General features: G+C 46.4%; 1 protein-coding gene across 8 annotated transcripts in view; it reads left to right on the top strand.

Annotated features, from left to right (window-relative positions):
* Nucleotides 1-893: 893 nt before the first annotated feature.
* The window catches only part of DIS3L2 (DIS3 like 3'-5' exoribonuclease 2), a 727,039-nt gene continuing 700,925 nt past the window's right edge, over nucleotides 894-27,007 (top strand). The window contains exons 1-2 of one of the 8 annotated variants that reach the window (XM_040349688.1): nucleotides 894-987; nucleotides 17,014-17,077. The gene's annotated coding sequence lies outside the window, so the exon portion shown is untranslated. Of the gene's footprint in view, nucleotides 1,016-17,013; nucleotides 17,078-27,007 lie in introns of all 8 variants that reach the window. The other 7 variants (XM_040349693.1, XM_040349687.1, XM_040349691.1 and 4 more) reach the window with 7 other exon arrangements.

Genomic DNA, 27,007 nt, shown 5'->3' with positions numbered 1-27,007 from the left:
GAGCGAGAGGGGGTAGTAGAGCAACCAGCAGGGACTGACAGTCACCAGCTATCTCTCACGGAGCTCTGAGCGATCGGAGGTGTTTGATGGCTTGATTCTCAGTCTTAGGCTGCATTCACACCTAGGCGTTTTTACGCCTGTAGCGCTACGCCGCTGCCGCCAGAGGGCTGAAAACAGATGTCCCTCTATGGAGATGGTTCACATCTCCACGCCGAACGCCGGACGCCTGCCGCGTGAAAAAAGGTCCCGGACCTTTTTTTCAGGCGTCTTCGAGCGTTCGGCTAGGAGATGGGAATCATCTCCATAGAGGGGGTCATCTTGGGGCACATCTAGGCGGACAATACCGGCGTTTTGTCGCCGCAAATCGCGGTACAAAATGCCGCTATTTTTACCGCGATTTGCGGCGACAAAACGCCGCGATTTCGTCCGCCTAGATGTGAATGCAGCCTTAAGCTGGATACACACTATACAAGTTTCTTTAGATTTACCAAAACCATATAATATGAGGTGACACCTAAACACGTTCACTTTGTATGTAATCAGGCAGGCCCTTGCACTACATAGTTGAAGGTAAATCTAACAAAAGTTGTATAGTGTGTATCCCGCTGGGGACAGATGCAGCATCCATCTAGGTATGATTGGAAAAAAAAAACATTCCCATACATTTTTTTGAATTTTCTGACTAAAGTTTCTCTTTAGCCAGACTTGTCAGGTGCAGGCAGTTAATAGAAGACTGAGAGGGGAGCGGTTCCCTTTTATGTGTACTTCGTGCAGGACAAGTTTCGCTGCAAATCAAGTGCAGACCGGGTATCGCTCCTAACACCTGCGTGCCACAGCAAATCATCGCATTGACTGGTGCCCCGGCGCTTAACTCCGCCCACAGGAGCGGCAACGTGACTCAGCTCCGCCCCTTCAACCTGCACGACCCGGAAGAGCATAGAGTGAAGCTGATAAGAGCGTACCGGGGCTGATTTAAAGCTCGTGTGGGTCAGTACAATAGGAGGAGGGCATTGTGGTGAGTGGGTTGAAGGCGTGCGGGCTGGTACTGTGTTGGGGGGAGAAGGAAAGAACAGCTGTCGTTGCTACAACATTCTGATAAGTGTCTGTACATCTTCCCTTTCTGTATGTGTGTGGGCTCCACATTTATTGTGACAAGCAGCGAGTATCATAATTCAATGTGGGCAATAGAAAACCATAGTGCCCTGTTCTCACCCTAATGCTACCCTGAGGTGTACTATTTAGCCAATTCTGGCATTTCTCTCCTACATGTAAAAAATGTTTTTTTATTTTGCTAGAAAATTACTCAACACCCAAACATTATATATTTTTAAATATTATATACTTGAGAAGAGACCCTAGGTATTAAAATGGTGGCTGTTGCAATTTGTTTATGTCATGCTATATTTGCACAGCAATTTTTCAAATGCAATATTTTTTTTTTTTTTTTTAAGCTGGCTTTGTAGGGAATTGCTGGCTGAGGAAAAAAAAATCTGGACAATGCCTGTAGCTGTAGGCATCATTCAGATATCTCCACTCAATAGCCATGATGTCCACCCTGGGGAAGTAATCAGTTCGGCTCTAGAGCAAATTGGTGCGTTTTATGTGAGGGGGGGGGGTTTGGCAATAAAATTACTTGAACCCTCAGTACGTTCTACATTTTCTGAAAGCAAAGGCCCTAGAATACAACAATAACCATTGCAAAGTTTTATGTGAAACAATATTTGTGCATCTGTTGGATGCAAATTTTCAGGAAAAAAAATATAAAATTCTTCATCAGGTATCTGTGGCTCAGATTTGTAAGGCTGCTACCTGGTCTTTAGTGCATACCTTCACAAAATGTTATCAGGTGGATGGTCAAGCAGCCGAGGATTCGGCTTTCGGCCACAGTGTACTGCAGGCTGCCGTATAAAGTTCTGATGGCTATTGTTTGGCAGTGTGTACCCCTCCCCTCAAGGCTATTGCTCTGGGACGTTACATCAGGTAGTGAATATTAGCGGTACCTGTCAAAACCAGGTACCTGCGCTCTCCCACTAAAAAGTGCCAAATGTGGCAGTGGAGAGCGGAATGGGGAGGAGGCAGACAATGGGATCTTCCACTTTTGGGTGAAGCTTCACTTTAATAATCCCCTGTGTGATGGCATTGGGCAGGTGACAGGTACTCTTGACAACATTGGGGGTCTAACAAACCCCAATGTCTCTCCCCCAGCCCTTTACAGCATCTAACCAAACATTGATCTGCTTGGTTACGTGTGTACTGGCCAGGAAATGCTGAATCTGAAATCGTCTCTTCTGGATACCTTGTTTACATATGAAAGTGAGGCATTGGGTCACTTGCTTTCATATGTTTCTACCTCCTCAGAAGTCAGCAGTTGTGGTTCTGGCCTCCCAGTAACCTTGGGAGCCTTAAGCTGGCCTGTGGCCCACTGTGTGAAGGTGATTGGAGGGTAGGGAGCTGCCACTTCACTTTTAAGCCCGCAGTCTGCTGCACAAATGAAAGACAAGCTGATGGTTGCTACTGCAGCCATCAGTTTGTGATTAAAGAGGTACTTTACCCATAACTTCTTGCTGGCTTCAATTTTGCTTGAGCCCAGAGCCCCCAAGCAGCAGTAAATCAAAGTAGAACTAAACCCACTGATTTAACGGTTTAAAGTTACATTTCTGGAATACCGGAGTTGCTAACTGTCACAATTCCCTGTGTCAAACCATCAAATGGCTGGTGTCATAACTGATCACATGTGCAGCATCGAGGCAGTTGGAGTTTAAACAGAAGCATCTTCCTTTGCTGGTAGGGATATGAGGGTTTTAAGGCTGTTGGCTGTGCCTAAAATGGAGAGCAACTGAGCATGTGCAGCGCAGGGTGGGACAATGTATTACTGTGTTCTAAACAGCATAGACACTTTATTTTTAATGTTTTATATAGCTATAACTGCAAAATGGGCCAGCCTGAAGTTATCTAGCAGGGCTTGGACCCCTTTCCCACTGGTGGCGTTTTTCAGGCGCTTTAGCACAAAAAAAGCACCGGGGGAAAAAAGCCTCGGCTGCCATCCGTGTGAAAGCCTGAGTGCTTTCACACTGGGGCGCTGCGCTGGCAGGGTGTCAAAAAATCCTGCCAGCAGCTTCTTTGCAGCTGTGAATACACCGATGCTAAAACACCCCTGCCCATTGAAATCAATGGGCAGCAGCGCTTTTACCTTTTTTTGGCCGCTAGCTGGAAGTTTAAAGGTGCCCCGCTAGCGGCCAAAAAGCGCAGCAAAAAACGACAGTAAAGCCTGGGTGCTGTGAGGTAAAAGCACTTTTAATTTTCTGACTAAAGTTTCACTTTAACTGTTCTTTGACTGCACGCAAGTCCAAATGGCTGAACTGGTTAAAGCGAAACTAAACGTGTCGGTTTAAGTTTAAAAAAAAACAATAACATTTCTAACACATGCTCAGGAATGTAACTGTTGCATTGGTTGTGCTCTTAACCAAACTGACAATCAAATGGCTGAAGTCATAACTGATCACGTGCTGCACCATGGCAGTTGAAAGAGGACAAGATTGCAGTTTCGTTGGCTGAAAATGGGAAGGTTTAGTTCTACTTTAGGCCTAGTGCGATGCGATCTCTACTGCAGGCAAATCGCACTGCTCTCTGCGAACCACTGTGGCTGTCAATACATTGTTAATGACACCCCCAGAATGGTTCTGATCGCGGTGTGAACTGTGGATTTGTACAGGAATCGGATTACGTAGGTGTAGGGCTGCAACTAACGTTTATTTTCATAATCGATTAGTTGGCTGATTATTGTTTCGATTAATCGGATAATGGCCTTTAAAAAAAAAAAAATCGAATTTTTAAAATGTTTTGGGCCAATTTTGTTGGGCAGATTACAAAACACAAATTGCCGCAAAAACACATTACATGCTTTTCTGCAGCTTCTCCATTGAAGTATATTGAACCAAAACAGCACCGTTTTGCGTTGGAGTCCTTGCCCTTTTCCAAATACGCAGCAGCTGAAGAAAAATCATGGATGTGAACGTGTCCCATAGGAAAACATGTAAATGAACTGTAGTGTGTTTCTGCAAAAAGCACCAAAAAAACAGAGGTGTGACCCCAGGCCTGAGATGTTTAGTAACATAATGGGGTTAAAAAATCAAAAATAAGTACAAAAAGAGCAAATCGCTACTTCATTTTTTTTTTTACTGTGGGACAGTGAAAGTAATGTTTACTGTAGCGATTTGCTTTTTGTACTATAAAGGGCTAATTTTAGTTTTTTTAACCCCATTATGTTACTGGCCGATTAATCGATTATGAAATTAATCGATTACAATTTTCATAATCGATTAGTTGCCGATTAATCGATTAGTTGTTTCGGCCCTACTTAGGTGAGAACAGTCATGCGAGACAATTACAGTGCAGGGTAAAAACGAGTTCCTGCACCTTTTTTCTGTGCGAATGCAATGCGAGTTCAGCCATACAACTGTATGGCATAACTTGCATTGCTCAGACTGCGTTGCGGGTGCGAATCAAATGGGATGTCTGGGATCACACTAGTCTGAACCTAGGTTAAAGCAGAGGTAAACCCTCTTGCTCTTTTCAGCCATGGAAGCTGCCATCTTGGCCTTTGATCTTCAACTGCCATGATGCTGCACATGTCATCAGTTATGACATTAGCCATTTGATGGTTTGGTTGAGAGCACCACCAATGTGACAGTTGCATATCTGGCATGCCTTAAATGTAACTGAATTTTGATACTGTTACACTGATGGGTTTAGTTCCACTTTAACGCTCAACCAGATCCTCCTTTCCTTTTAGACAAGAAAGTTGCCTTCTTAGTCTCTGACCTGCTACCACCATGTAGATGTTGGTATTTATGGCTAGCCAGGACTGTAACTATTGTGAAACCATTTAGGGCTTGTTTACCCCATAGCTGCATAGGCACTGATGGAGAAAACTGCAGATTTCGCTTGCAGAGACTTCAGTTAACCTCAGTTTTTGTCGACATGAGTTTTCAATCATGCATGTCAGTTATGTGCCCTGTTCACACCAATGTTGTCATGTCGGTTCCCCCTGCCCCCCCCCCCCATGCAGAAAACTGCATACGTGTTTCAGATTCCTGCACAGAAAAAAATCCAGTATGGTGTCCAACAGGGCATAGAGGAGGGGGTGAAAGAAAAGATAACCGCTCAAGAAAACCAGAGAGCCAATCTCCTAGGATCCGAACCAAGGGTGCAGGCGATGCAATCAGAATGCAAACTCGAAGAAAAAAAGGCTGGGACAGCCGCACTCCAAAAAAGTTCCTTTTTAATAAAAATTGGTCACAAAATTACATGCCACCGCCAAAAGAATCAGAACAAAAGCTGATGCGTTTCGCACTGTATCTCAGTGCTTATTCATAGCTAATGGCTTGGCCGTGGCATGTAATTTTGTGACCAATTTTTATTAAAATAACTTTTTTGGAGTGCGGCTGTCCCAGCCTTTTTTTCTTCGAGTTTGCATAGAGGAGGGGGGTGTTATTTTTTGGGGGGGGGGTAGTAGAATAGAGATCGGCCTAAACTGATTACCACAAAAGCTCTTTGGGGGGGGGGGGGATACGTAATTTTTTGTTTGGGTACAAATGAGCTGTCAAGTGATCAAATGTGTGTGGTGTAATGACTCGTCATGTGCAGCATCATGGCAACTGCAGAGGCTAAGATGGCAGCTTGGCTGTGAAGCCAACCTGCAGCCTGGGGGTCACATATGGATGTTTTTAAGGCCTCATTCACACGAGGTGGATCTGTTTAGCAGAGTCCGCCAGATCAGCAGGAGATTGCGCCGTTGAGCCAGGGTATGACGGGTCCGTTTCTGTTTACTGAGCTGGGAGGGGCCTGTCGGCAGGCCGCTGATTCCTATGGAGAGATTGGATGAAAATGGACAGCATGTCCCTTTTTCATCTGCTCTCATCCAATCCGCTAAGATGAATGTTGAACGTTTTGCCATACGTCCGTTTTTTAGCGGATCGGATGGCAGAGGTATCAGCGGACACATCTCCGCTGACATCCGTCTCCCCATAGTAGTCAATGGATGGCATGCTCAAATCCGCCTGAAAAATGGACAGGCGGATCTAAGCGGCCTTGTGTGAAAGGGGCCTACGTCTTCTGTAATCTGTCAACAGTCTTGGTTAACCACTTGCTTACTGGGCACATAAACCCCCTTCGTTCCCAGGCGAAATCTCAGCGTCCGGCACTGCGTCGCTTTAACTGACAATTGCGCGGTCGTGCGACGTGGCTCCCAAACAAAATTGGCGTCCTTTTTTCCCCACAAATAGAGCTTTCTTTTGGTGGTATTTGATCACCTCTGCGGTTTTTATTTTTTGCGCTATAAACAAAAAAAGAGCAACAATTTAAAAAAAATATATATTTTTTTTACTTGTTGCTATAATAAATATCCCAATTTTTTTTTAAAAAACTATTTTTTTTCTCAGTTAAGGCCGATACGTATTTTTCGACGTATTTTTGTAAAAAAAAAAAAAAAAATCACAATAAGCGACTGGTTTGCGCAAAAGTTATAGCGCCTACAAAATGGAACAGAATTATGATTTTTTTTATTTTTTTTTTTACTAGTAATGGCGGCGATCTGCGATTTTTTTTTTATTGGGACTGGGATATTGCGGCGGACGTATCGGACACTTTTGACACAAATTTGGCGCCATTCACATTTATACGGCGATCAGTGCTATAAAAATGCACTAATTACTGTATAAATGTGACTGGCAGTGAAGGGGTTAACACTAGGGGGTGAGGAAGGGGTTAACTGTGTAGCCTGGGTGTGTTATAACTGTGTGGGGGGAGGGGGGTGACTGGGGGAGGGGACCGATGCTGTGTCTCTATGTACAAGAGACACAGATCGGTCTCCTCTCCTCTGACAGCACGTGGAGCTCTGTGTTTACACACAGCTCCACGTTCCTGCTGTCACCTACCGTGTCACCGACGATCGCGTGTACCCGGCGGACATCGCGGCCGCCAGGTACACGCATCGGGTCTTCGGCGATGCGTCGGGACAGTTTTTACCCGCCGCGCGCCACCCAGTGGCGCGCGCGGGTAATGCACATAAGGGCCGTTTTTAAACGGCCACTTGGCACTTGAGAGCCGCGCTGCGGACGTATTTCGTCTATAGCGCGGATCTCAAGTGGTTAATATCTCTGATGGTGGGTGGAAAGGTTTTGTTTTTTTTTACCTTTTCTATGCATGTAGGTTAGAAAAAAGATCTGTGTGCAACTCCTCCCAGCCCCACCCTTTTTCCTTACACAAGCCCCATCTTGATCCAGCGATGAGCAGCATCTCTTTGGGTCCTTGCTCTCCTGGCTGAGACAGAGGGAGCCATTGCTCTGGTCAATCATAGCCAGTGAGCCAAAAAGAGGATGGGGTGGAGCAAAGCCATACTCTGTGTGTGAATGGACACCCAGAGCAGTGGCTTGAGGACACTTGTCAGGGGGAAGGGGTTAGGAGCCCCGGCAGGGAAACCGGAGGATCATGGCTGCACCGAGTAAAACTACTGAGCAGGTAAGTGACATGATGATAAAGTCTGCCTTTAACATCAGTTTGAGGCCTCGTGCACACAGCTCCTTAGAAAAAAACAAACTGCAAAACCATAAACAGTCGTGCGACATGGTTCCCAAACAAAGTTGACGTTTTTTTTTTTTTCTTCTTTTGTCCATGGACGGAAACAGCTTCCTTATACTCTTGACTGTAGGGTTATGTTCTGTCTATTAGGAGAGGACTAGGCAGAGAAGTTAATGGTAAAAACATGTAAACTTTAGCAAAACCCTCTCTGCACTGAGAAGCTCAGTCTTTTTTTTTTTCCTGCCTAGTAGAGAAGGACCTGGCTCTAGAGGTCGACCGCGCTAAACCCCGCTCCACCTACAGCAGCACGAGAAATTAATCCTTCAGCCACGCTGCTGGTAGCCTGCGCGCCGGCCCCGCCCCCCCCTACCTTGGCGGGCTGTAGCAGAAAGCAAACTTGTCACAAGCCCGAGCAGCTGCAGTACAAGTTGTCTGCGCGAAGAGATCACAAAAGCTTCCTGCATGCTGGGACGGTGGCTGGAGCCGTAGCCTAGAGCCCATGTTCAGTAATCCCGCCACCGTCCCAGCATGCAGGAAGCTTTTGTGATCTCTTCGCGCAGACAACTACTGCAGCTGCTCGGGCTTGTGACAAGTTTGCTTTCTGCTACAGCCTGCCGAGGTGGGGGGGGGGGGGCGGGGCCGGCGCGCAGGCTAATAGCAGCGGGGCTGAAGGATTCATTTCTCGTGCTGCTGGAGACTGGGGTAATGTACAGTATTCCTATCATCTCTGATAGGTGCCTCGGCTCTCTAGTGATTGTACATAGTACTCCAACTCACGTGGGGGCTCACAGGTGTCATCCAATGGACAGTGCTGGAGGGAACAGTGTATACATGTTAAAGCACACCCCTCTCCTGTATACACACTCATTATATATATATATATGTCTATGTCTATGTCTATATGTCTATGTCTATGTCTATATGTCTATGTCTATATGTCTATGTCTATATGTCTATGTCTATATGTCTATATGTCTATGTCTATATGTCTATGTCTATATGTCTATGTCTATATGTCTATGTCTATATGTCTATGTCTATATGTCTATGTCTATATGTCTATGTCTATATGTCTATATGTCTATGTCTATATGTCTATGTCTATATGTCTATGTCTATATGTCTATGTCTATATGTCTATGTCTATATGTCTATGTCTATATGTCTATGTCTATATGTCTATGTCTATATGTCTATGTCTATATGTCTATATGTCTATGTCTATATGTCTATGTCCATGTCTATATGTCTATGTCTATATGTCTATATGTCTATGTCTATATGTCTATGTCTATGTCTATATGTCTATATGTCTATGTCTATGTCTATATGTCTATGTGTCTATGTGTCTATGTGTCTATATGTCTATATGTCTATATGTCTATATGTCTATATGTCTATGTGTCTATATGTCTATATGTCTATATGTCTATATGTCTATATGTCTATATGTCTCCCCCTCAACACATCCACCGCCAGCCCAGCACCATCTCCCCCCCCTCAACACATCCACCGCCAGCCCAGCACCATCTCCCCCCCCTCAACACATCCACCGCCAGCCCAGCACCATCTCCCCCCCCTCAACACATCCACCGCCAGCCCAGCACCATCTCCCCCCCCTCAACACATCCACCGCCAGCCCAGCACCATCTCCCCCCACCCCCCTCCACAATGCATCCCAATCCAAAATATCGGCCGCAAAAATCGGCCTCATATATCGGCCATCGGCTGCCCCGATTTCTAAATATCGGCATCGGCCAGAGAAAAACCCATATCGGTCGACCTCTACCTGGCTCCCCTTGGGCCCATGGACCTGAAGAACTTTTTATTTTTAAAGATTTTATTCTATTTATTTTTTGATCCTGAGATCTTCTATCAACTTTTTCCTATCTTGACTGGGGGCTGCGATGTGTTCTGGGCCCGCTCTGTGTGGGTGGTCCGCCATGGGGGGTCCTCTGCTCGGGGACCACTGTTTTTTTTCCGGCCTTCTCATCCACTTCGGTGTCCCTCTGCGCTATTTATTTTCTTAAAATTGGCGCCATTTTCTTGTAGCCATGCTGTGACGCAGGCAGTTACAGCGGGCGGCCATTTTCTAGAAGCTCGCGCTCTTTTTCCTGTGGCGACCGGCTGCCATCTTGGGGTGTGTGTGTGTGTGTGTGTGTGTGTGTGTGTTGGCCTATAGTGCTGGGAGGACTTTCTGAACAGCGCAGTTTCTCAGGCACACAGTGTAAAGGAGTGTGGGCCGCAGCGCTGTGCAGCTTTCTTGTCAGGGTGGAGAGTCCCCTGGGATACCCCTTTTGGTCAGTACAGCAAGGAGGGTGGGTCTCTTTTTGTGCACTTGTACCTTGACTTTAGTCCTTGAGGGCTGTCAGGTGAGCAGGTCAGCATGGCGCTTCTTCCCCAGACATTCCAGTGATGACGACCGGTGCCCCTGTGGACACTTGGTCGGCAGTCCTGGAATCATTTGTTGCCAGGGTGGAAGCAGTGTGTGGGTGAAAAGGGGGTAAACGCCCCCTCCTCCCACCATCTCCTGGGGATAGCTCTGACTTGGGCCTGGCTGTGGCCCAGGTTCTGAGGTGTTGGAGGATGCGGACCTGGACCTTTCAGACAGTGAGGACCACGCCAGGTCTCGGTCAGTGCAAGACAAGACACTTGTTGGAGCTCTTATCACTGCAGGACACTCTTAAGCTAGAGGATACTGCCGGGACATCTGCTGAGGGGTCGATCCCTTTTGGGTCCCACAAACAGGCCTGCACTGCTAAGGTGTTTCCTTATGTGACCTTTTTTGATAAGTTCATAGACAAGGAATGGGAATGATCGCAGAGGACCTTTGCGGTCCGTTACCCCTTTGAGGAGAGCCGTTTAAAAAAAGTGGGCATCTCCCCCGGTTTTGGTCCCCCCCCGGTATCCAGGTTGAACGAGGCAACCACTATTCCGGTTGAGGGAACCCCTGCATTTAGGAACCCTGCTGACAGGAGGTCCTAAGCGGTGGGTCGCTCCATTTTCTCTATGCTGTGTTCAGCTTTGCGGCCTATTTTGGTTACGGCACTGGTGTCCGACACTTACTGAATGGGTAAGACTATTGCACCAGGAGTTGGAAGAGCATCATGCTTCTCCAGGCTGTGTGGAACTGGCTGACCAGTTGGTGCAGGGCCTCAAGAGCGTCAGTATCTGTGGTGGTTCTGCGACACCTGATTTGGCTTAAGGTCTGGTCCGCAGACCAGACTTCCAAGAAGGCTCTGGCAGATTTGCCTTTCCGGGGCGGGAGGCTGTTTGGTGCCTCCCTGGACGACCTCATAAAGGTTGCCATGGGGGTAAGGGTACGCTTCTCCCCCAGTCCAGAAATGGAAAAGAGCCACGCTGGGACTTTTATTTTCTTTTTTTTTTTTCGCAAAAGTGGTATTTTCGGCAGTCAGGTCCCACAGGTAGGCGTCCTCAGACCGACAAAGGGCCTGCTGGGGGACAAAAACGTCCCTGGGTTCGCAAGCCAAACAAGCCTGCAAACAAATCTGCGACAGCATGAAGGTTTGCCCCCACCCAATTCTCGGGTGGGGGGCCATCTGCACGAGTTTGCGACTTGGTGGATCTCCCTGATTTCCAACCAGGGGGCCTGCGAAGTGGTTTCATCAGGGTACAAGAGTTTCTTTCTCATCACCAAACAGATTCTTTCCCTCAAAATTTCCTCTCCTTCTGCCTCGTCGGGATACCCTGTTTGGGGCAGGGCTTGTTGAGCTGCGGTGTAATCATACCTGTGCCACTGTGGGAAAGGATTCCGGACTTCTGGACCTCAAGGCTCTCAATGCCTTTGTAAGGGTTCGGAAGTTCAGAATGGGATCAGTTCGCTCTGTGGTCGCTGCTCTCCATCCGGGGGATTTTCTGTTGTCCTTGGACATCAAGAGCACATAATTGCATGTCCCCATATATGTCGGGCATCAGAGGTTACTGTGCTTTGCGGTCCGAAGACCACCATCAATCTGGCTTGGCATCGGCTCCAAGGATTTTTACCAAGGTGCTTGCCCTGATTTTGGACTTGCTAAGACGGCGAGGAATCGCTATCGTGGGCTACTTGGAAGATCTGCTTCTCAGAGCTGCTTCAAGCTCAGAATTGGAGGAGGATGTGGCTATTGCCAGTCAGACCCTCCAAGAGTTTGGCTGGGTGCCAAACTTCCAGAAGTCGGTATTTGTACCGACTCAGTGATTGGAGTATCTGGGTCTGCATCCCGCAGGTGGCAGTACCGTTTGCTCAATTCCACACTTGAGTCTTGCAGAAGATTCTGTCAAAATGGGACAAGTCTCCGTTGTCCCTGGATTGTCAAATCCAGGTGAGCCCACTAGTCAAAACTTCCCTGGTTTGGTGGCTGAGATCTCCGGCGCTTCGTGCCGGGAAATCATTCCTTCCCTTTCACTGGATGTGATCACGACGGACGCCAGCCTGACCGGTTGGGGGGAGGTAGAGTCTGGGGTGTTCAGTCGACAGGGTCGCTGGACACGGGAAGAATCTTGCCTGCCGATCAATATTCTGGAACTCCGAGCGATCAGGCTGTGCCTCTCCACATGGTCGCGGAGCCTACAGGGGCATCCAGTCGGACAACGCCACGGCGGTGGCGTATGTCAACCATCAGGGAGGAACAAGAAGCTCGGCTGCAGCGTCGGAGGTCGCTAACATCCTGAGGTGGACGGAACGGAGATCGGCCTTCTACATTCCGGGCTTAGAAAATTGGCAAGCGGACTACTTAAGTCGCCAGACGCTGAACCAAGGAGAATGGTGACTACATCCGGATGTGTTCCGCCTCCTTTGCCTAAGATGGGGAGAGCCAGATGTGGATCTCCTGGCTTCTCGACTCAATCAAAAGGTGATGAGGTTCGTGGCCAGGTCAAAAGATCCTTGGGCGGATGCGACAGATGCGTTGGTGGCCCCATGGTGATATATGCATTTCCCCCACTGAAATTGCTTCCTCGTCCGCTCCACTGAGCGGAATCCGAGGGGGGTCCCAAGGATCCTAATTGCCCCAGATTGGCCTTGGCGTCCTTGGTACGCCGACCTAGTGCGTCTGGTGGCGGATGCTCCTTGGCGACTGCCAATGCGGGAGGACCTTCTCTCGCAAGGTCCCATTCTACATCCTGCTTTAGTCGATGGCTTTAATGGCATGGCTGTTGAAAGCCAGGTGCTGAGACTGGGGCCGGTTTGGATTTGGTTATTTCCACCATGCTGAGGGCACGGAAGTCTTCTCCATCGCACGTGGAAGGCCTACATCTGTGTGAAGAGATGGGGTGGCATCCACGTACATATTCTGTTTCTAGGATCCTGCTGTTTTTTACGGCGGGGAGTAGATCAGAAGCTTGCCTTGGGCACCATTAAGGGGCAGATTTCAGCTTTGTCTGTTTTTTCTTTTAACGACCCTTGGTGTCCCACGTTTGTTCAAGGTGTTCGACATATTTGGCTCCTCCCGGTTCGACCACCACTACCTCTGTGGCATTTTAACCTGGTGTTCTTGGTGCTTCAGAAACCTCCTTTTGAGAACATCAGAAATGCCTCTCGACCATGTTGGTGTTGGTGCATCTGAGTTGGCGGACTTGTCATGTAAGTTCCCCTACTTGGTCCCTCTATAGAGATAAAGCGGTGCTACGCCCCCAGCCTTCCTTTCTTACAAAGGTGGTTTCGGCCTTTCATCTGAATGAGGAAATTGTACTTCCATCCTTGTGTCCTCGGCCGTCGCATCCCAAGAAGGCTGCGTTGCGTTCCTTACACGTGGTACGTGCTCTGTGGGTGTATCTGTCTGCTACGGCTCCATTCCAGGTCAGACTCGCTGTTTGTATCGGTGTCTGGTCCAAAGAAAGGCCTGTCGGTCTCGTCGGCCACCATTTTTCGGTGGATCAGACAGATCGTGATTCAGGCTTACGGCCTGAAGGGGCGGGCGCTTTCGACCAGGGCAATTGGTGCTTCCTGGGCTTTCCGACATCAAGCGTCTGTCTCACGTGTGTAAGGCGGCGACCTGGTCGTTCGTTCATACTTTTACCAAGTTTTACAAGGTTGATGTTGGTGCATCTTTGGATGCCTGCTTCGGCGGCAAAGTTTTGCAGGCGGCAGTTTAAGGTTGCATCTCCTCCGTTGAGGAGCCCTAGTGTGTTGGGGTGAAGTTTGGTTTTTGATTGCTGTTCCTGACACTGCTTGGGGACGTCCCTACAGTGAAGAGTATAAGGAAGCTGCATCCGCCTATGGACAAGAGAAAACAGGATTTTTGTACTGGCCATAAATTCCTTTTCTCTGAAGTCCATGATCCCCCCTCCTTTTTTATTGCGTTTGTACTGCTTTTTGACAAACTGAGCTGCTTAGTGCAGTGAGAGGGGGTTATGACCAGAGGGACCGCCCCCTGGGCAGGGCGGTTTCAGCTTTGCTAAAGTTGACATATGTTAACCATTAACATGTCTGCCTAGTCCTCTCCTAATAGACGGAACATAACTCTACAGTAAAGAGTATAAGGAAGCTGTGTCCGTCCATGGACTTCAGAGGAAAAACCCTGTTTTTCCTAAAATAGAGCTCTGTTTTTTGATCACCTCCTGCAGTTTGTATTTTTTGTGCTATAAATAAAATGTATGCTCTTTTTTTAGGGGGAGAAATAAAGCAATATTAACTTTTTGCTTTAATATCCCCAAAAAAGATATAAGAACAGATATATTTTTCTCAGTTTAGGCCCATATGTATTCTACATAGTTTTGGTAAAAAAAAATTGCAATAAGCGTATATTGGTTTGCGCAAAAGTTAAGTGTGCAAAATAGGGGATTGTTTTATGGCATTTTTTATTAGTAACTAGCTGAATACCCGGCGTTGCCCGGTCTTCCTATGTTAACCTTTTGGGGAGGAAAATCATAGTAATATAAATATACCCATCTTTTATATAAGGGTGTAGGTAAGGGTTAATTTAACTGTCATATATTTTTATTTGGCATATAAGTAATGTGTACCAGGTATTATTGAAATATCTCCAGGCGTACAGAAGTTATGTGGGAACATACATTTCCCATTGATTTGCATGGGACTTTAAACAAAAACCCCGACCCTCACAAATGGGGGTAGTTAAGGGATAAATAAACTATCCTATAGTTTAAGTGGACATATAAGTAACATGTGACCAAGTGTTATCGAAATATCTACAGCCGTTTGGAAGTTATGAAGTAACATGTATTTCCCATAGAGTTGAATGGGACTTTAAAGGAAAACCCCGACCATGGCAAATGGGGGTGGGTAAGGGTTAAACCACCTATCCTATGTTTGTTGCTGACATATAAGTATCATGTGTGCCAAGTTTCATGTTAATATCTTTAGCCGTTTGGACGTGATGCTGGAACATACATGCACACGTTGAGTTATAGATAGATAGATAGATAGATAGATAGATAGATAGATAGATAGATAGATAGATAGATAGATAGATAGATAGATAGATAGATAGATAGATAGATAGATAGATAGATAGATAGATAGATAGATAGATAGATAGATAGATAGATAGATAGATAGATAGATAGATAGATAGATAGATAGATAGATAGATGGCGGCAATCTTTTTTTTTTTTTTTTTTTTTTTTTTTTTTTTTTTTTACTGCTATTTTGGGACCGTTGTCATTTATACAGCGATCGGTGCTTTAAAAATGCACTAATTACAGTGTAAATGACACTGGCAGGGAAGGAGTTAACCACTTGGGGGCGATGCAGGGGTTAAGTGTGTCCTAGGGAGTGATTCTAACTGTTAGGGGGCTGGGCTACCAGTGACGCGTCATTGATCACTTCTCCAGATGACAGGGAGCAGTAGTTCAGTGTCCTGTCGCAAGGCAGAAGAGGGAAATGCCTTGTTTACACAGGCACCACCCCCCCCCCCCCTGTTCTGCAGCTCTGACACGATCGCAGGACACCGGCAGACATAGATAGAGTCCGCAGTCACGGAGCTCGCAGCAGAGGCACGTGCGCCCACCTGGCGGCAAATTCAAGGCAACATACCTGTACGTTGCTTTGCGCAGCCGTGCCAGTTTGCCGATGTATATCTACTGTCGGCAAGCGGTTAAGATCATCGGCGCACAAGCCACAACGCAAATCAGATCATCATGATCCAACTTGTGGTGCGACTTCTATTCAGAACAATGGTTTTCTTAGGGAATCTTTGATTTTGAGAAAAAAAAAACTTGCCAAAGCTTAATGTGGCTGTATCCAGCATTAAGCTGCGTTTAGCAACTTTTACCCGCGTCAGATGGTTCTTTACAGCTCTAACGTCAGTCCTCAGACCACGCTTGCCCTGGGGTGTGTTGTTTTTTTTTTTTTGCTTGAAAATGCCTATGCCACTTAACACCTGTGTGCATGGACCCATAAAATAACATGGAGATGCATTTTTAAGCTGCAAAAAATCTGACGCTGCTAAAAGCGGCTGTAACAATGCCCTGTGTGCATGAGGCCTAACAATTGCCTGCCAAAGTAAAAAGGGGGGGGGGGGGGAAATATATCCTGTTAAGGTATACCCAGTGGCTTTTATGTCCTGCACACATTTTGTAATTTCCTGTCATATTTTGCCAACTAGCCATCTTAGCCAGAGTTGTAGCAACTTTTTATGTGTCATTTTGGGGGGGCCTTATTCACACAGGTGTATTGGTCAAAGGGCATCTTTGGCTTCCCAAGATGTGGCGGTGTGCAGGTGGCTGGCTGTGAATATCTCCCTGCATATCTTGGAGTGCGGATTCAGTGCACCGATTTTCAACAGTCTGTCTTGATCCAGGCACTCTAGGATGTGCAGTGAAATCATTAATTTCAGCAGGCTACCTGTATAGAACACCTGTGCATCCTGGGTGGCAGACTTGCATCTGTGTAACTGAGGCATTACCAAAAAACTGATGGCCTATCCTGTCCACCATATTATCAGTATTTATTGAGGAATCTGTTGGCTCTCATTGGATTGTTGTAGATAAAACTGGACCGCATCTATGCTCCACTAATGAAGGTAGGTTGCAAGATGAACTATCATTTTGCTGTCCTGTAAGATGACTTGAGCATACACTGGCCCAAAAATTGGGTAGTTCAGCAGGAAGCAGTTGACTTTTGGTCAGTGTATACAGCTATCTGTCCAACAGAAGCTGGTCTAACAAACTGCTTTTGTCGAAGGGACAGCATCAGATCAGCACTTGCAGCCAAGGTGTATATGCTGTGGGTCCCGCCTTTCAGAATGTAAACATACAGCAGGAGAGCACTGCATAAACAATTGCTTGTGTAGATGCAGTGATTACTGGTCGAACAAAAACTGAGTGTATCCAGCATTAGTTTGACCTAGTAAATCCTTCAGGAATTGTCCCTGAGTTTCTGCCTTTCCTTTCTTTTGGTAGAATTGGTGTTTCTTGCATGAATGGAAGGGGTGGTCCATGTAAATGATTGTTATGCTTTTTGGCTCTTTACAGGAGGAAAAGCCATCCCTGCATTTACTGTTTTTAAAGGATTTCTGGAAAAATTTACTAAGTGAAGGTAATTTTCAATTTCCATCTTTTCTTTTTATTTTGAGACCCTAATCTCCTGCAGAAGTTTGACCTTCTACTGTCGGACACCATTCATTCTGTTGGCTAGTGTGCCTCTGTAATTTGGCTCTTCCAGACTATTATGGGTTTATTCTTCTGTTTGGTCTTTTCAGATTTTTGGAGGGGATGGGGAATTCAGCAACTCCATATACTATAGCTGCTGTTTTTTAATAAAGACACTTGCCTGTCCAGGGATCTAGTGCTGTCCTCACCCAAGCTAGTTCTTAGTAGTTTATCTTAATGAGATTTTTTTTCTTTTACCTGAAGGTATATCTCTTGTACTGGTTTTCTTATTTCAGTCAAACGCAGAGACTAGAGAAACTTGGTGGTATTCCCAGGTACAAAAAACTGCTCCTGCCCTCTTCTAACTCTTCTGCCCCTTTCACATGGGTGTCTCAGTGAAGCGGGATCAGCCTGCTCAATAGGTGATATCTCTGCTGATCGCTGCTGAGCATGTGGATGACTCCTGCATTTTGTGACTAATGTGTTTTGAGATCGTGGACACAATCGCAGCGATTTCTGCCTTAATCCCAAAATGCCCAGGTGTGGACACCAGCGCTTGATTTTCCTGTTCAGCTTGCACTTGTATTAAGCATCCAAGTGCTTCCATATCCGAGGGTAACCTGAAGGAATAAAGTTATGGGGTGTCTTTTTTTTTTTTTTTTTTTTTTTTAAATGGGGGACAAATGGACTAAACCCCCATTTTTAGTCGTTTGGACAAGTAGGTTTTTTTTTAATTTTTTTTTATTCCACACATGTAACCAACATTTCTTTTTCTCAATCGGCCTATATGCCCATCTAGTCAAGTAAGGAATTCCCTATCTTGGTGGGTAGGGTCACCTGGCCTAGCCTTGACAATGAGAGGATATCCTTCCCTCCCTAACACTGGAAAGTTAAAACGTATGCCAGTCTTTCAGGCTGGGTAGGAGTGTTCCAGTCCCTTAAAATATAGGAAATTCGGTCACCTGCAGAAAACAAGTTTCCCATGAACATTTTGTAGTTCAGAGCAATAAAGATGGCTCTGCAACATTGGACCCCCCTTTCACCCAATCAGGGTGCAGTTAAACTATTCCACTGCTGCCTATATCAAACACAAAGGGGGACACCAGGAGTCATAACAGCCAACAAAGAAGCAAGCCAGATCATCTAATGTATGGAAACTCACTGCTAAACAATCTGTGTCCCCCATTCCAGGAGAGAACTGGAAATTGAAAAATCTCACCTGCGACAGCCTGATTTGAGGGAAATGGGCCATTCACCAGGGCATATTTAACCTGATATGTTAAAATGAGGTACCCTGGAAGTAGAGGTCCATGCCTCCAGATTCAACAACACTTAATCTGTTTGTGGCCAGGACCAAGGATCCTTTCACACTGGCCTTGGATGCCCTGATAACCTGGCCTTGGATGCCCTGATAACCTGGCCTCGGATGCCCTGATAACCTGGCCTTGGATCAGGCCAATTAACGCTTTCCCACCAGTGCAAATTCTATCTAGTCTTAACAAGGTGGCACAAGAGATGATTCTGATTGCACCAAACTGGCTCAGAAGGACCTGGTACATGGACATGCTCAGACTTGACGCGATGGCCTCTTTCCCAACAGGCCATGCCTGTGGTCTCGGGGCCCCATATTCCATCCTACTTTGTCTGGCTTTAAGGACATGGCTGTTGCCGCCCAGGTCTTAAACGCAAAGTATGGGCAAATATTTTTTCTCTCAAGCGTCTTCCAGGACAGCCCATGAGACCTAGGGCTCCTCCTACCAGGACAGGAAACACGTTAACCCCCACCAGATAAAAGGGCGGTCCTCCAGGCCCCATGCCAGTATTAGTGTTTCATCCGGATGGGGGGTAACATGTTTCAGGAACCTGGTCCCCTAGGTCTCATGGGCAGGGGCTCTAATGACCGTTCAAAGGGGTATGTATATATTTTGACTAACCTCCTTGCCATTAGCAGTTTTCCATGGGGAAGTTTTTGCTGCTGCCCTTGCTTCTTTGTGCCTGGAGAGGGCCAGGACCGGGATGGCGTCGGGTCCCTTGCGCTGTTCGCAGCACAGGCTGTATGTTGGTGAGAGTGTTTCCCGCACACAGCATGGCTGATTCGTGCTGGGAAATGTGGAGCTCACTAGCGCTGGTAGGGGCGGAGCCTCTGCGCTTCAAGCTGGCTACAGGAAGATCCGGCGAGGGTCACTTCCGGGTCGCATGACGTCATCTTCGGGCGCCGGAGACATGGTTCCTGTCTCCATAAAACGGCGCGAAACGGGGGCTAATGGCTGCTGGTGATTTCTGGTAAAGACAGCACAGGCTGTAGGACTACCAGATGGACGGCATGGACAATCCTGCGATAATCGCTCAGGCAACGGATGCAGTCCCCAACACCAGCACCTCTCAGGTAAACTGCAAGTGTTTTTTATGGTCACTTTTTCTTGCTATCCTGGTGAAGGTTTTTACCCCCCCCTCCCAATCATAGGATTAGGTGTTAGGGGACACATTTTCTTCTCCTGCACGTGGTGATGGAGTATTTTTTTGTGGCTTGGGTTACTTATGGGGTCATTTAATTTGTGTCTTTCAGGCCAAGACTCAGGACAAAGCCCAATCACAGCCACATAAGAGAAAATGTGCGGTGTGCGGTAACAAACTGAGTTCCACTTGGGGGAAAAGCAGTTTGCCGCACTTGTATAGATGGTTTAGTGAAGGATGACCCAGTGACCTCATGTCAAAAAATGTTGACTTCGGTCAGGGATGAGCTTGCTTCTACCTTTGGCTCATTTAGGGAGTTAATTGACAAAATGCAGGTTCCCCAACAGGGTACATCTTCAAAAAGAAAGGCTTCAGTGGTTAGCACCCCGCAGGTGAGCGTAGAGAGTGAAGACTCTGAGGCTGAAGCCAAATCTACCCATTCTTCTCAGGAAGACTCAGGGTCAGATACAGAGCCCAGGGATAGAGTATCCTCTAAGGGCTCAAGGTTCAAATTGTCTCTGGAAGATGTGGATAATTTGTTAAAAGCCATCTATACCACCCTTGAAATGGAGGAGGAGGTACAAATGTCTAAGCATGACCTTATGTACAAAGGTTTGCACAAAAAGAAAAGTAAAAACTTTCCAGTGCACGATTCCCTCCTTAATACGATCAAACTGGAGTGGGAGAGTCCAGAGAGAAAACCTTTCTTTTCCGGTAACCTAAAAAGGTTTCCATTTGATGAGGATGCAGCGCTACCGTGGAATAAGAACCCAAAGTTAGACGCTCCTCTTTCAAAAGTTTCAAAAAATTTGGACCTGGCGTTTGATGACATGGGTACGCTAAAGGATCCTATGGACAAAAAATGTGATGTCCTTCTTCATAGAGCTTGGGATTCAGCTATGGGGAATCTCAAACCAGCTCTGGCCTCTACTTGTGTAGCCAGAAATCTGGAGGAATGGCTTACACAAATCCAAACCCATCTTTTAGCGGGTACTTCTGGGAAGAGATTTTAAAATCCTTTCCTCTCCTTTTTAGTGCCGTGGGTTTTCTGGCAGATTCGTCTGCGGAATCAGTAAGAATGACAGCCAGAACTTCAGCTTTAGTGAACTCAGCCAGAAGAAGCATTTGGCTTAAAACATGGTCTGGGGATGCAGCATCTAAATTACGATTATGTGGGCTTCCCCTAAACGGGGATCATCTTTTTGGCCCAGGTTTGCAGGAGGCACTGGAATGTACGGCCGATAGGAAAAAGGCCTTTCCAGAAAAGAAAAAGCAGACGGGAAGAAAGTTTTTTTCGTGGCCAAAATAAAGGCTTGCCATGGCAACAAGGTCCTAAAGAAAAGGACAATAGGCCCAAAAAACATTGGTCCGGGTACAAAGGCAAAGGGAGAGGAGGTGTGTTGTTTAACACACCTCAGCAGCCCGCCAAGCCACAATGACCAACATCTGCCAGTGGGGGGAAGACTGAGGGCCTTTCTCCCACAATGGGCAACCGTCACCTCAAGTCCCTTCATTCTGGATCTGGTGGCAAATGGATACAGGCTAGAGTTTTCCTGTCGGCCACCAGAACGACTCTTGATCACATCTCCTCCCAAAGATCGGGAGAAAGCAAGAGCTCTGGGTCTCCAAGTAGGAGAGTTGTTAGACCAGAAGGTCCTGATTCCGGTTCCTCGGTCAGATCAGAACAAAGGGTTTTATTCCCACATTTTTGTCATCAGAAAGCCGTCAGGGAAGTATCGGCTCATTCTGAATCTTCGGTCTCTAAATCGATCGATCCGATACAAACACTTCAGGATGGAGACCGTCTTCTCTATCAAGAATCTGCTTTACCCAAACTGTTTTATGGCCACGTTGGACCTCAGGGATGCTTACCTACATGGCCAGATCCATCCGGCTTTCCAGAGATTCCTGAGAATAGCAGTAAAGATGGGATCGGAAATCAGGCACTTCCAGTTTCAGGCCCTCCCCTTCGGTCTGTCCTCTTCCCCTTGTATCTTCACAAAGGTATTGGGGGAAGCGCTGGCGCCACTAAGATTAAAGGCGATAACTATCATCCCTTACCTGGACGATCTATTAATAGTGGCAGAATCCCGCCAGAAATTACTAGCAGATCTTCAGACTGTACTCGACTTCCTTCAATCCCTGGGCTGGTTGATAAACGGAAAAGTCTTCCCTAGATCCAGCCCAGAAGGTGAAGTACCTGGGTTACGACTTTTGCTCAGTAGTCCAAAAAGTTTTCCTCCCAGAAGAGAAGGTCTCCAAGATGGTGCAAGCAGTGTCAGCCTTACAGACCAATCAGTTGGTCTCACTGAGGGAAATTTCAAGGACGGTAGGTCTCATGACCTCGTGTTTCCCTGCGGTACCATGGGCAAGGTTCCATCAGAGACCATTGCAGAGATTCCTTCTGGAAAATTGGGACGGGGACGCCAGGTCCCTAGAGTCAAAAGTTTGGTTACCGACCAAGGTAAAGAGAAGTTTGTGGTGGTGGAGGAAAAATCTGCACCTAACAAAAGGCCTGCCTTGGTCCATCTCGATATCCAAGAGGATCACGACGGACGCAAGTGCCTGGGGGTGGGGAGCCCACCTCAAAGACCAGGTCGCACAGGGGAAATGGTCCTTGAAGGAAGCAAGAGCCTCATCGAACCAGAGGGAGCTGCTAGCGGTGCAAAGAGCCCTGCAAGCTTTTCAATCGGAGGTCAGGGGTCACAATCTCCAGATCCTGTCAGACAACATTGCGACAGTGGCGTACCTCAACAAACAAGGAGGCACGAGGAGTCGAATTCTTCAAGGAATCGCACAAAACATTTTGTCTTGGGCAGAAGTAAATCTAGGCTCAATTTCAGCAGTGCACCTGAAGGGGACGCAAAACAGTTTGGCAGACTACCTCAGTCGCCACAGGGTGGAGCGAGACAATTGGTCACTTCATCCAGAAGTCTTTTTGGAAATCACCAACAAATGGGGTTGTCCCGAAGCGGATCTGTTCGCAAATCAGGACAACCGCAAAACGGAGGAGTTCTTTTCTCTAAACCCAGAGGATCGATCACTGGGGATAGATGCCCTGGCGAATCCGTGGCCCTTCAACCTCTGCTACGCATTTCCGCCAATCAGACTCATTCCGGAAGTGCTCCGGAAGTTTCTCCTATTTGGCAGTCCTTGAAATGGATATCCCAAAGAAAATGTCCTCTTGCCTTATTTGATAGACTAGACTCCCCTAACAGAAGGTCAAACTTTTTTGGTACAAATATGCATCACAGCTTGCACCCAGGGCCACTCTTCAAACTGGTAATCTCTCCCTCCAATATACACTGCTCAAAATATTAAAGGAACACTTTTTTAAATCAGAACTCCTGGGATATTGATCTGGTCAGTTAAGTAGCGGAGGAGGGGTGTATACAGAGGGGATAAGTTTCATCTGCTTTGCTGTTAATTAAAAGGTGCACTAGATGGGCAACAATGAGACGACCTCCAAAACAGGAATGGTTTTTCAAGTGGGAGATGTCTGACTTTTTTTTTTTTTTCCCCTACTCATCTTTTCTGACTGTTTTTGACTAGTTTTGCATTTGGCTAGGGTCAGCGCCATTACTGGTAGCACGAGGTGATACTTGGACCCTATAAAGGTTGCACAGGCAGTCCAACTCCAGGATGGCACATCAATACGTGTCATTGCCAGAAGGTTTGCTGTGTCTCCCAGCACAGTCTCAAGAGCATGGAGGAGATACCAGGAAACATGCAGTTACTATAGGAGAGCTGGACAGAGCCGTAGAAGGTCCTTAACCCATCAACATCCTCTAGTGTGCTCTGTGCTCACTGCCGGACACTGTGGAGCTCAATTGACATTTTCCATTAAACACCAGAATTGGCAGGTCTGCCACTCGTGCCCCATGCTTTTCACAGAAGAGAGCAGGTTCACCCTGAGCATATGTTAGACGTGAAAAGGTCTGGAGAAGCCTCAGAACTTTATGCTGCCTGTAACATTGTTCAGCATGACTGGTTTGGTGGTGGGTCAGTGATGGTCTGGTGAGGCATATCCATGGAGGGACCCACAGACCTCTAAGACCTCTACAGGCTACACAATGGCACCCTGACTGCCATTGGCTATCGGGATGAAATCCTTGGCCCCATTGTCAGACCCTACACTAGTGCATTGGGTCCTGATTTCCTCCTGGTGCACGACAATACCTGGCCTCATGTGGCGAGAGCACGCAGCCAGTTCCTGGAGGATGAAGAAATTGATACCATTGAATGGCCCCCACGCTCACCTGACCTAAATATCAAAAGAAAACCTCTGGGACATTATGTTTAGGTTCATCCGGTGACTCTAGGTTGCACCTCAGTCTGTTCAGGATCTCAGTGATGCTCTGGTCCAGATCTGGGAGGAAATGCCACAGGACACAATCTGTCTCATTGGGAGCATTCCCTGATGTTGTCAGGCATGCATATAAGCACTTGGGAGCCATAGAAACTGAGGACCATTTGGATTGTTGCCATGAAATTTCAGCAAAATGGACTAGCTTGCTGCATATTTTTTTTTTCACGTTGATTTTCGGGGTGTCTTTAAATTCAGCCCTCTGTAGGTGGATAATTTTCATTTTCATCGAATGTGCCATCCTTTCATTCCTAACACATGACCCACTCCATATCAGTATAGATATCGGCATGAGATTGTTGCCCTTTGAGATCTGATATGTTTTCAAAGTGTTCCTTTTTTAATTTTTTTTTGAGCAGTATAGATGTCAAAAGGCAAGAGTGCAGACTGCAAACGACTATTAAAAACCATTTAAAAATGCACCCTATGTAATGACATCACTGCCCATCCGATCAGTTTTTGGGGAATAGTGTAAACTCCTTATGCACATGGAAGAAATGTGTTAATCTTTTTGAAGATTGTATCACATGATTAGATGGCATTATAGTTTTTGACAATTTGCATATATTTATATATTGCACTCCTCATGGTAGCTGCTTGGAAAAATTGCTTTTTTTTTTTTCTTCTGCACTATTGATGGCACTGGGTTTTTATCTTGGAAAAGGCCAGACTGTTTCTCCCCACACGGCCTCTTAAAATCTCCTTAGTAAACCACCATTAAGGAAAGGATTACAACAAGCAATGGCCTCATAGTGCAGTATGTATTAAATGGTATCGCACCACAAACATAAAATGTATTGCTCTCATGTATAAATGTACCCCAGCTCAATAGTAATGTATAATATGCAGCTCCACTACCTCATGTTGACGGCAAAGCTTCCTAATGTCAGATGAAATGTGTAGAGGCGGGTACTTCGGGTACATCACGTCTGGTGTTTGGATCGCACACTGGCTCCGGAAGGTGGTGGAGCTGGAGTAGTCAGCAACCACAATGTACGTTACTGACTACTTCCAGGTTTAGGATGTACATTGCAAAAATAAACCCAGTGGTTATCAAATGGCACCAAAAAAAGCTTTGTGCAGGAAAAAAATTATATAATGTTTGACTGTTAAAGCGGTTCTCCACCCTAAAGTGGAGTCCCGCTGATTGGAACCCTCCCCCCTCCGGTGTCACATTTGACACCTTTCAGGGGGGAGGGGGGTGCAGATACCTGTCTAAAGACAGGTATTTGCACCCACGCCCGGCCCCCAAAAGACGGGCATTCCGTCACATCCCGTCGCCCCCCCGTTGTGTGCTGGGAACACTCGGCTCCCAGCACACAGCGGGAGCCAATCGGCGGGCGCGACTCGCGTATGCGCCGTAGGGAACCGGGCAGTGAAGCCACAGCGCTTCACTTCCTGGTTCCCTCAGCGTGGATTGTGGGGGGAGCAGCAGAGACGAGCGATCGGCGCTGGACTCCAGGACAGGTAAGTGTCCTAATATTAAAAGTCAGCAGCTGCAGTATTTGTAGCTGCTGGCTTTTAATATTTTCCCGTGGCACATCCGCTTTAAATGACATTTTCCTGTTAAAGTAGTGCAGTGCTAAATGGCAAAAAAATGGCCTGGTCATGAAGGGGGTAAAAACTTTCTGGTGGCTAATGTTTGACTGCTTTTAATTTTTCCATTTATTTAACCACTTCAGCCCCAGAAGGATTTGCTCCCTTCAGGGCCAGGCCATTTTTTACGATTCGGCACTGCATCGCTTTAACTGACAATTGTTGGTATTTGATCACCTGCGGATTCTTCTTTTTTTTTTTTTTGCGCTTTAAACAAAAAACTATTTTGAAAACTTTATTTTTTAATTTTTTTGTTGCTACAATACCTATCCAAAAAAAGTGATCAAATCAGTTTAGTCCAATATATATTCTTCTATATATGTTTGGCAAAATAATCGCAATAGGCGTATATTGATTGATTTGTGCAAAAGTTTGTGTCTACAAACTATGGGATAGATTTAAGGACGTTTATTTTTTGTTTTACTGGTAATGGCGGCGATCTGCAAATTTTTTTTTTTTTTGCGGGATTGCAGCGGTCAAATCTGACCCCAAATTAAATTTGTTGGGGGACCAGTGGTATAAAAATGCACTGATCAATGTAAAAATTACATGGGAAGGGGTTGGGTGTGTTCTAAATAGGGGGGACTGTGCTCACTGGTAACAGATGATCTGACACGTCCCCTGTCAGAATGAGGATCTGCCTTATTTACATCCCCGGTTTTTGCCTCTGTACTAAGGGGGTTGTGGGTTGCCGGCAGACATTATCCGCCTGACTCGGGGGCATGCTCCCACAGCGAGAGCGAGGCACGCCTGCAACTGCGTGAGCTGCGGTACAGGTACGGCGATTCGCACTGCCAACCTGCCGCAGTATATCTGCATAAGCTGGTTGGCAAGTGGTTAAGATTTAGTAGACTATAAACGGAAAAAGCTTTACTAATCAAAGATTTGTAACAAATGGAAAAATATGGACAGCCGTACTCCCAAAAACCTTGATGGTTGTCTTTATTTAAAAAAAGGAAAAATGCACTACAAGTCACAGCACGGGAGTAAAACTGACGCGTTTCGCAATATAAATTGGTGCTTAATCAAAGATTTGTATTTAAGATTTAGCCCGGTTCACGTTACAGCGATTTGGCATGCGATTTGAGTCACATACTGAATTCCAAATCAGCAGCTATTGCAAGCAAGGGCACCAATTCCCAAAAGGAGTTTCTGTACTGCTTTTGGCAACTTCGGGGTGCAATTTTAATAGGCATCTGTGCAGAAACCTGCACAGATGTCTCGAAATTGCCCCTGAAGTCAGGACTGACATATGGGAATGAAATCTCATTTAATTCCTGCTGTCAGTGTGAACCTAGGCTTAATGCATTTTATTTATTTTTACTTGTATTTTTTCATATTTACTTGGGCCTCATGCCCATGGGTGTTTTTAACAGCTGCTTTTTAGGGGTGTTTTTTACAGTTTAAAAATGCCTCTTCATGTTCTATGGCCTCATGCCCACACAAACATTAAGGAGCTGT

This window comes from Rana temporaria, chromosome 4 (assembly GCF_905171775.1).
Source record: "Rana temporaria chromosome 4, aRanTem1.1, whole genome shotgun sequence".
NCBI lineage: Eukaryota > Metazoa > Chordata > Amphibia > Anura > Ranidae > Rana > Rana temporaria.
Note: the sequence above shows the minus strand (reverse complement) of the source record. Positions and strands in the feature narration are given on the sequence as shown.